Consider the following 9,813-nt stretch of genomic DNA (forward strand, 5'->3'; position numbering starts at 1 on the left):
ACAAGGAAAGGCTGAGAGACTTGAACCTGTTCTCCTTGGCAAGAAGGCTAAGAGGGGATTTGATAGAGACATACAAGATGATCAGAGGCTTAGATAGGGTAGACAGTGGAAGTCTTTTTCTAGGATGATGATGTCAGTATGCACGAGGGGGCATAACTACAAATGAGGAGTGATAGATTTAAGACAGATGTCAGAGGCAGGTTCTTTACTCAGAGAGGGGTAACGTACTACCTGCTAATGTAGACAACTCAGCCACATCAGGAAGATTTAAACAATCCTTAGATAAGGACATGGGTGATTTTGGGATAGTGTAGGGGTGAGAATCAGTTCACAGGTCAGCGTGACATCAAGGACTGAAGGGCCTGTTCTGCGCTGTATTGTTCTATGACTATTGTGCTACAAGAGATTTCTGCTGTCTTAAACAGAGTGACAGATCTTGTATGTTGGCTTACGAAATGTCACTGATCGCTACCAAAATGTACGAGGTCAAGTTAGGGCAATAATAAGTTGCTGCAACAGGAGGGGAGCAGGTAACTCCATACAAAACCCTGCTTCTTCTCACCTATTTTTACCTCCAAAATAGAGGGAAAACACCTCTGGATCCCACCACAACAATTTGCCCCACAATCCTGGTATCTGGCTGCGCACTAGGTGGAGTGGAATAGTCTGTACTGGGACCCATTGGGGCCCTGAAACACTTGGTAAAGACTAAAATCATCTGAGCATTGAGAACCCCACCACATTGTATGCATTTTCTATTGTTTTTACTCGGTTCCCTTGTTTTTCCGAATGAACCTGTTTAAAGTTGTTATTAGACACACCTGCACTCGCTGTGAATTGAAACCAGGCCTCCCGGTCAAGATTCGGGATATTTTCACCGCATCACAAGACATCGACTCTAAATTCCCTTGTCCCTTGTCCCTTAATGTTTCTGGTGCTTAGCTGCTGAGTCACGCCCGAATCAACTCTGCAAATGGGAGGAAGGGGCGGAACTGGAGGACCAAGCAGCGGCCGGTCCTCCAACCAGAGTGAGTGAGGGGCGGGGCCAAAGCATTCTCGGGAGTGAACGCGTCAGGATTGGTCAGAATGCAAACTGTTTTGCAGGATTGATCGTTTTCACTACATAGTGGAGTGTTAAACCTCTGTCATAAATCAATGTGAGATTTTAAGAAATAGTTGTGATGTAAATCTGATAACGTACATATTTTCAATCGATTTGCACAAATTGAGTAAGAAACTTGTTTTCAAACTCAGAACGACTGGTAATTTACATACTTGGCCAGTATGGTTGAGTTGGACCGAACAATCTACTCTCATACTAGCCAGCTCTATATCTGTAAGTCGACAGAACTGTTGTTAATGACAAATATATCACCCATGATTCTCTTCAGTTATGAATAATCTCTATAAACTCACCGGAAACCTCAGACGCACGCGCAGTTTGGTTCCTGTGTGGCACATGCGCAGTGTCACACTGATCGGGACAGGGAGAGGGAGAGACACGGAGCTGAATTCTCCGGCAAGTAGCTGCGATCGGCTTCAGAGAGTGAGCTCAGAGCCGGTGTGTGGGAGCGTCGCTGGGAGAAAGGAGCGGACAGAATTCACAAATCTCGGATAGAGGTAAAAAAAAACACAAAAAAAGCCCCTCCAGGCCCGGGGAAGGAGGTGGCGGTCTCTGATCAGGGAAGCGGCCCAGGGTCACGGCCGCCATTTGTTTGAGGGAAGAGGGAGCGCTCTGGGCCGCCATGTTGTGAAGGTCAAGGTGCAGGAGGGCGGGGCTATCGGGGTCTGTAGAACAATCAGAGGAAAGGGAAGCCCCATTGTTACTGATGAATTCCATGAACACAGCGTCACTGGGCGGTCCCGCAGGAATCTCCTCTCTCAGTCCCTGCTGTGATGTTTCACCCCAATCAGAACCAGCAGCTCTCCTCCTCTCTCAGCTCCCTTCTGTCCTTCCTGCAGCATCTGTCCCCTGGGGCATTGAGCTGCCTGTCCTGTCCCTCCCTCAGCTGTTGTTCTGTAATCCCTGTGATATCCCAGTCCCATCTTAGATTACTTCACTAAAGACAGGGATGCACCCGGTGGATTTTTCTTAACATCAGCAATTGTTTAATACTCACTTACATGTTTTTTAATTACATCATTTTTGAAGCATTTATTTCACATTCAATCATTTACAATGGTGGGATTTGGACTTGTGTCCAGAGAACACTTGCTGAGTTTCTGGATAAATAGTCACACAATAATGCCCCAAGGCCATCACTTCACCTGCTCACAGTTTGTATATCCCAGTGCAACATGAATCAAAACCCTTTCTTCCTGCACAATTGTTTGACCCGGCGCTCTGGTGTAGTGACTCAGTACCTCACCGTCTGGTATCCCTCACTGTGGGGGTCTAATTGCTGCTTCTGTCAGCCTCTCTCACTTTTGAAGCTACTCCAGATCATGAGCCAACAGAATTCTCCGCTCCAGAGAGATGAGGCAGCACAGGTCAGGAATGGAGACTGGGATTTTCCAGATCTATGTGGGGCTCAGTGCCATTCTATATGTGTCACCCTCAAAGCATTAGTCTAAATTCCCATTCTGCCCCTTTCTGTGTCTTCTACAGGTACTCATGGAGTTCCTGACTCAATAGACTTGCCAACTGCTGGCTGGGACGATGGTTGGTCAGCCGGAAAGACACAGTCAGGGAGGTCGGAGTCTTCAATCAATCCTGCTGCCAGGTAAGATCACTCCAGTGCACAGAGCAGAAAGTAGTAAGAGGGATCCAAACATCAGCTAACAAAACAGGACATAGAGAAAGTGCTGGAGGGGGAGCACAGTACAGACACAACCCAGGCTCAATCACCATACCTGCTGCAAGTTTTGTTGTAATGAGACAGCATCGGGAGTTCCAGTTATCAGTCCAGTCCTGTGCTTTCTTAGGGAGCATCAGAACAACTGAGGGGAAAGCAGGCCTCCCATGAGAGGGTGGTAATGCAATCTGGGATCTTTCTGTTCCCTATTCCCTCTCCAACACTATCTACGGCTTGTATTGAGGACCAGTGTCTTCAATCATTCTAACTCCTATCACAGTTCCTATCTCTGTCATCTCCTCCCCTCTCACCAATTATTTCACATATTTGAAACCTCCAGTCCAGATGACCATCCATAACGCTGTAACTTGCTTTAGTCTCTACAACATGCGTTGTCTCGATAGTCTTCTCCTCCAATAACTGCAGACGTAGGGTCTGTTTCTGTGCGGCATGATTCTTCGGACGAGGTTTCCTAAATGGAATGAGTCACATTTGCCTGTGTTTGGCCCATATCCTTTCAAACCTTCCCCTCTCCATGTACCTGCCCAAGTATCTTTTCCATGTTGTAATTGTACTTGATTTTACCATTTCCTCTGGCAGTCCATTCCGTCTATGCACCATTTTCTGTGGATAATGTTGCCCTCAGCTCCCTCTTTAAATCCTTACTCTCTCACCCCACCTTTATGCCTCTAGCTTTGGACTCACCTACCCTTGGCTATTCACCGTACTTAGGCCCTACATTGTTTCATAAACCTTTATAAGGTAACCCTGTGGCCTCCTCTGCCCAGGAGAAATATTGACGACAGTGTTACCAATATCTCCAACTCATGTACTCAATGCTCTGACCAATGAAGACAAGTGTGCCAATTACCGCTTTCAACACCCGGTCCCCCTGTGATGCCAGTCCAAGGAACAATGTAACTGCACCCCTTGGTCTCTCCCTTTTCTACAACACTCTCCAGGGCCCAACCATTAACTGTGTTAGTCCTCCCTGGTTTGTCTGAATAAATCCAATACCTGAATTAAACTCTATCTTTCATTCCTTGGCCCCACTGGCCCAGTTGATTAATATCCCCTTCGATATCTATATTCCCTGCCCACTCTTCCACTAATCTTGGTATCCACAAACATACTAACAGGGACTGCTCTCTTTTCACTCAGATTGTTTATGTAAATGGTGCACAACAGTGGTCCCATCACCAATCCTTACAGCACACTGCTGGTCAGAGGCCCCAGTTTAAACAACAACCCTCTCCCACCATCCTCTGTCTCTCACTGTCATCCCATTTTGTATCCAGTTGGCAAGCTCTCCCTGATCCTTTGTTATCTACCGTTACTAACCAATGGATCAGGCTTCACCCTGAACAGGGGTTTGTGGAAGCCAGAAACAACGTCTGTTGCTCTGCCTTTGTCTATGTTTTTGGTCACATCTTGAGCAAACTCCAGTCAAGTTTGTGAGACATGTTATCCCACGCACAAAGCCCATGCTGGCTGTTCGTAATAAGGCCTACCTGTCAGAACAACTGACCCACCCTGATGTCTCGCTCATCAGCCTGTAGCTCCCTGGCTTTCTCTTGCAGCCTTTCTTAATTAATGACACAACATTATAATCATAGTCAGAGAGTCATACCACACTGTTCTGTTAACACTAACCATACTCTAAAACGGATCTCATCCCACCTACCTGTTCCTGGATCATATTCCTTCATACCTTTCTTATTTCTGCCCTAATCCAAATGTCTTTTAACATTGTAAATGTCCCACATTCACCCCTTCCTTGGGAAGTTCATTCCACACACAACCCATCCTCTGTGTAACAATGTGCTCCTCATGTCTTTTTTTTATATGTCTCTCCTCTAAACTTAAAAATGTAATGCCTTGCCTTGAAACTCCCCTGTCCATGGGAAAAGACAACTCCCATTAACTCGATCTATCCTCCTCATGATTTTATAAACATCTATGAGGTCATCTGTCAACATTCAGGTTTCAGTGAAAAATACCAACCTGTTCAGCCTTTCTTCATACTGAAGCCTTTCATACCCAGCCACATCCCAGTAAATCTCCTCCCAACCCTTTCCTGCTTAATAATATCCTTCCTATAACTGGTCGACCAGAACTGGACACAGTATCCTGAAGAGGACTCACCAATGGCCTGTATAATCTCAATATGGCTTCCAACTCCTATATCCAAAGGACTGAGCAGTGAAGGCAAATGAGGCAAGCACCTTTTTTTAAACTATCCTGTCTCTCCATGTTACAAATTTCAAAGAATTATGTACCTGAACCCTGAGGTCCCTCTGTTCTACGACACTCCCGAAGGTCCTACCATTAATTGTATAAGCCCTGCCGTGTTTGTTGTACCAAATGCATTCCCGCACATTTATTCAGATTGAACTCCATCTACAGCTTTTCAGCTGTTCACGCATTTCATCAGGATGCCTTTGTAATCTCAGAAAACCACCTTCACTGTCCACAATGCCACCCTCCAGTCTATCAGCCTCTCACACATAGCTCTCTATGGTACAAATATCTCTGCTAGGGGCCCTACAATGTCTTCTGCTGCAAATGTGTTGCTGGTCAAAGCACAGCAGGTTAGGCAGCATCTCAGGAATAGAGAATTCGACGTTTCGAGCATCCTGATGAAGGGCTTATGCTCGAAACGTCGAATTCTCTATTCCTGAGATGCTGCCTAACCTGCTGTGCTTGACCAGCAACACATTTGCAGCTGTGATCTCCAGCATCTGCAGACCTCATTTTTTACTACAATGTCTTCACCAGCTTCCCACAATGTCCTGAGCTACATTTGATCAGGTCCTGGGGATTTATCTACCTTTGTGTTTTAAACCCTCCAGCACCTCCTCTTCGATAATGTGGACTCATTTCAAGACATTGGGTCATAGAGATATACAGCATGGAAACAGGCCCTTCAGACCAACTCCTGCATGACGTTTCTAGTCACATTTGCCACAATTTTGCCAATATCCCTCTAAATCTTTGCTATTCATACACCCATCCACATACCTGCAAATCGCCTCCCCAGATCTACTTTAAAAATTCATGTCGAATACTATCTTGCTCCATTGAATAACTTGAACTTGTGGGCCAGGCCTTTCCTTTTCCATCACTATTTTCAAACGAATACAATTGTGGTGACTTTCCAAAGGGCTCCCCCACTAACCCCTCAGTCCCGTTCCCGACCTTGTTCCCAAGGGGAGGTCAGCTTTAGCCCCATTCTCCAGTTGGGCCACTTACATAATGACTGGGAGTTTCAGGAACACACTTAACAAATTCCTTTCATCCAAATGCTTAACTTAGTAGGAATCCCAGTCCACGTTTGGAACAGTTAGGATCCCCTATCATTACAACCCTAATATTCTAAGAGATATCTGAGATCTCCTGACATATTTGCTCCTTCATCTCCCATTGCCTATCGCTGTAGTCCGACCATAGAAAACTAATGGCCAATTTTTATTTCTCAGTTCCACTAATATCGTTTAACTGGGCGATCCTGCATGAATACTCCCTCTAGGTCCTGCTGGGATGTTTCCCCCAGTCAAAACCACCAGCTCTCCGCCTGTTTTGCCTCCTGTTCTATCCTTCCTGCAGCATCTGTCTCCGGAACATCGAGCTGCTGGGCCTGTCGCTCCCTCAGCTGTGTTTCTGTAATACCTATGGTATCCCAATCCCATGTTCCCATCCATGCTCTGGGTTTATCTGCCTTATCTGTCTGGCCCTTTGCATTGAAATAACTGCAGTTTAATCCACCCGTTTTCCCTCATTGTCTGCTATGTTCATGCCTGCCTTGTCTATTTATATTGCTGTCTACAACATCTGTACCAGCCTCAAATTTCCTTCTGGCCTTACGACTGTTTGGAGTCACACAGCCCTGCCAGACAAGTTTAAATCCTCTCGAGCAGCTCCAGCAACGTTCCCCACCAGGATATGGGTCCCCCTCCTGCTCCCAGTTCAGGTGCCTTCCCAGCCCTGTCTACCTGTGCTGACACCTTCAGACATCCAGGGACTTGCCCACCAAGGTCCCTGTGTCCCTCAGTACTCCAGGAGGACCGACCATTCATGATGGATATCATTTGTTTATGAGACTTCCCACAGTGCATTGCCTCACAGTGATCAGAAGTAAACTCTGTCTGCCATTACTCTGCTCAGTTTATCATCTGATGGACATTAGACTGCAGCCTGAGTCCATCCCCCTAACCATGGACAACACCCTCACCTTTCATGTTATCTACAAACCTACTAATGTTACCTTCTGCTTTCATATCCGAGTGATTAATGTCCATAATGTCCAGCAATGGCTCCTGCACAGATCCCTGTGGTACACCGCTGGGCAAAGGCTTTCAATCACAAAACCAACCCTCCACCAATTGTGGAGCCAATTTACCAACTGACCTTGGATCCCATGGGATCTTCCCTTTTGGACCAGCCTTCCGTGTGGGACCTTGTCAAAGACCTTAATGAACTCCATGTAACCCACATCATCTGGACTGCCCTCATCAATATCAGAGGACAGTTGTCTAGCAGATCCATACAGACAATCCTGACTGAAACTGCGGGGGTATCCGTTTCTGGCGAATACATTGTAGAGGTGTTCTTCTTCCTCTTTTTGCAGTTCTGGTGTACTGCAGTGTGTTGTGGCCCTTTTGAACCATGTCTTGATGCAACTTCTTTTGTGTGTGTTGGTTGGGTGGTTGCTTTCGTAGTTCAGGACTTGGTCTGTGTGTGTGGCTTTCCTGTATACCTTTGTGGTGAATTCTCCGTTCGGTGTTCTCTGTACCATCACGTCTAGGAATGGGAGTTGGTTGTCCTTTTCTACCTTTGTAGTGAATCGGATTCCTGTGAGTGTGGCGTTGATGATCCGTGTGTGTTCTCTATTTCTGTGTTTTTAATTATTACAAAGGTGTCATCCACATATCTGACCCAGAGTTTGGGTTGAATTTGCGGTAAGACTGTTTGTTCTAATCTTTGCATTACCGCTTCTGCGATGAGTCCAGAGATGGGTGAGCCCATGGGTGTGCTGTTGATTTGTTCACATATTTGGTTGTTGAATGTGAAGTGTGTTGTGAGGCACAGGTCCAGTAGTTTGAGTATGCCGTCTTTGTTGATAGGTTCCCGTCTTGTTGTCTGTTCTGTACGTCCAGCAGGTTGGCTATTGTTTCTCTGGCTAGGGTTTTGTCAAGAGAGGTGAACAGTGCTGTTACGTCGAATAGTTTCTTCCTTGTCTACGTGTGTATTTCTGATGATGTCCAAGAATTCCTGTGTTGACTGTATAGAGTGTCTGGATCTGCTGATCAGGTGTTTCAGTTTCTGTTGTAGCTCTTTAGCCAGTTTGTGTGATGGTGTCCCTGGTAGTGATACTATGGGTCTGAGTGGGATGTCTGGTTTGTGTACTTTAGGTAGTCCATAGAATCTGAAGGTGTTGTTGCTTTCAGTTTTCATTATCTGTAGGTCAAACGTGGTTATCTATCTTTTTTGTAGTTTCTCAGTGTGTTGTTTATCCTATTGGTGAGCTGTGGGGTGGGGTCAAACACCATGCAATTTCATCAACAGATGCCTCAGGGAAAGACAACAGAACGAGGACATGCCGCGGCCCAAGGACTGGCCCATGTTACCATACGTCAAGAACATTTCTGAACTGACAGCCAGACTACTGCGACCACTCGGACTCATAACAGCACACAAACCAACAGCCACTCTCAGACAACAGCTCACCAGAACAAAGGACCCGATACCCAGCATGAGCAAAACCAACATCGTGTACAAAATCCCATGCAAGGACTGCACAAGACACTACATAGGACAAAAAGGAAAACAGCTAACGATCCGTATCCAAGAACACCATTTAGCCACGAAACGACACGACCAGCTATGCTTAGTAGCCACACACTCCTATGACAAGCAACATGAATTTGACTGGGACAACACTACTATTATAGGACAAGTCAAACAGAGAACAGCCAGGGAATTCCTCGAGGCATGGCACTCATCCACAGATTCAATCAACAGACACATCGACCTGGACCCGATATACCGGCCACTGCAGCGAACAGCTGGAACTGGCAACCGGAAGCGGCAGAGACAAACCACTATAAATGCCGGAGGAAACATCACAGAAGCGCTTCACAGGAGGCTCCCAAGCACTGAGGATGTAACCTTGACAGGGGACGAAACGTCTGCAATACAAATTCCCAGCTCGGCGAACAGAACCACAACAACGAGCACCCGAGCTACAAATCTTCTCCCAAACTTTGAAGCCTTTAGACTCTACAAAGCTCCGTCATGAGCAAGCCCCCATCTCGCTATTTCCTTTGCCTTCTTCAGTTTCTGCAACTCGCTGTATCTTCCAGTAACGCTCTTTAGTTACTGCAGGTCTGCCTAGCTCCCAGATAACCTGTTCCATCCCCTACAGCTCCATCAATCACTGTAACACCCTCTGCTCTGTCTAATCCTCCTATTTCCCACTGTCTTCCAGGTACAATGGTGATCCTGTAAGAGACCAGTGCGGAATGGGATGTTATAAATCTCAGCTGAGGCTTGCGGCCTACCATTACCTGGGAGTCACTAAGGGAGAGAATCTGAGAGAGAGCAGCACAAAGGGGGAGAATATAAATCAGCAGTGAGGGTCAAGGGCCGACTGGGACTTGGATCTGGAGAAACAGCAGAGCAGGAGGCTCGAAATCAGCACCGAGTCACAGAGGGAGTGACCGTGTGAGGGAGCAACTTGGAGCAGGAGCTTGAGGCTGACTCACACCTGGGAGAATATAAATCAGCACTGAGGATCGAGGCCTAGCTGTACCTGGGAGTGACAGAGACGGTGACCCTGTGAGGGAGCAGACTAGAGTGAGAGCTGGACGATTACACGTCCGAGGAGACACATCACTGTGTGTGCACGAGTCCCTCCCTTGTTCTGTGTTTGTGTGTGTGTGTACGTGTGTGTGCCCCTTCCCTCGCTGTGTGTGTGTAACTCTCCTCACTGTGTGTGTCCCTCCCTCGCTGTGTGTGT

General features: G+C 46.7%; 1 long non-coding RNA gene across 1 annotated transcript; it reads left to right on the top strand.

Annotated features, from left to right (window-relative positions):
* The first annotated feature begins 1,486 nt into the window (after positions 1-1,486).
* On the top strand, positions 1,487-9,363 carry LOC132814107 (uncharacterized). The gene is made up of 3 exons (XR_009644310.1): positions 1,487-1,620; positions 2,609-2,723; positions 9,283-9,363. It is a non-coding gene; the product is annotated as an uncharacterized LOC132814107 (long non-coding RNA).
* Positions 9,364-9,813: the final 450 nt, after the last annotated feature.

This window comes from Hemiscyllium ocellatum, unplaced genomic scaffold, assembly GCF_020745735.1.
Source record: "Hemiscyllium ocellatum isolate sHemOce1 unplaced genomic scaffold, sHemOce1.pat.X.cur. scaffold_680_pat_ctg1, whole genome shotgun sequence".
Lineage (NCBI taxonomy): Eukaryota > Metazoa > Chordata > Chondrichthyes > Orectolobiformes > Hemiscylliidae > Hemiscyllium > Hemiscyllium ocellatum.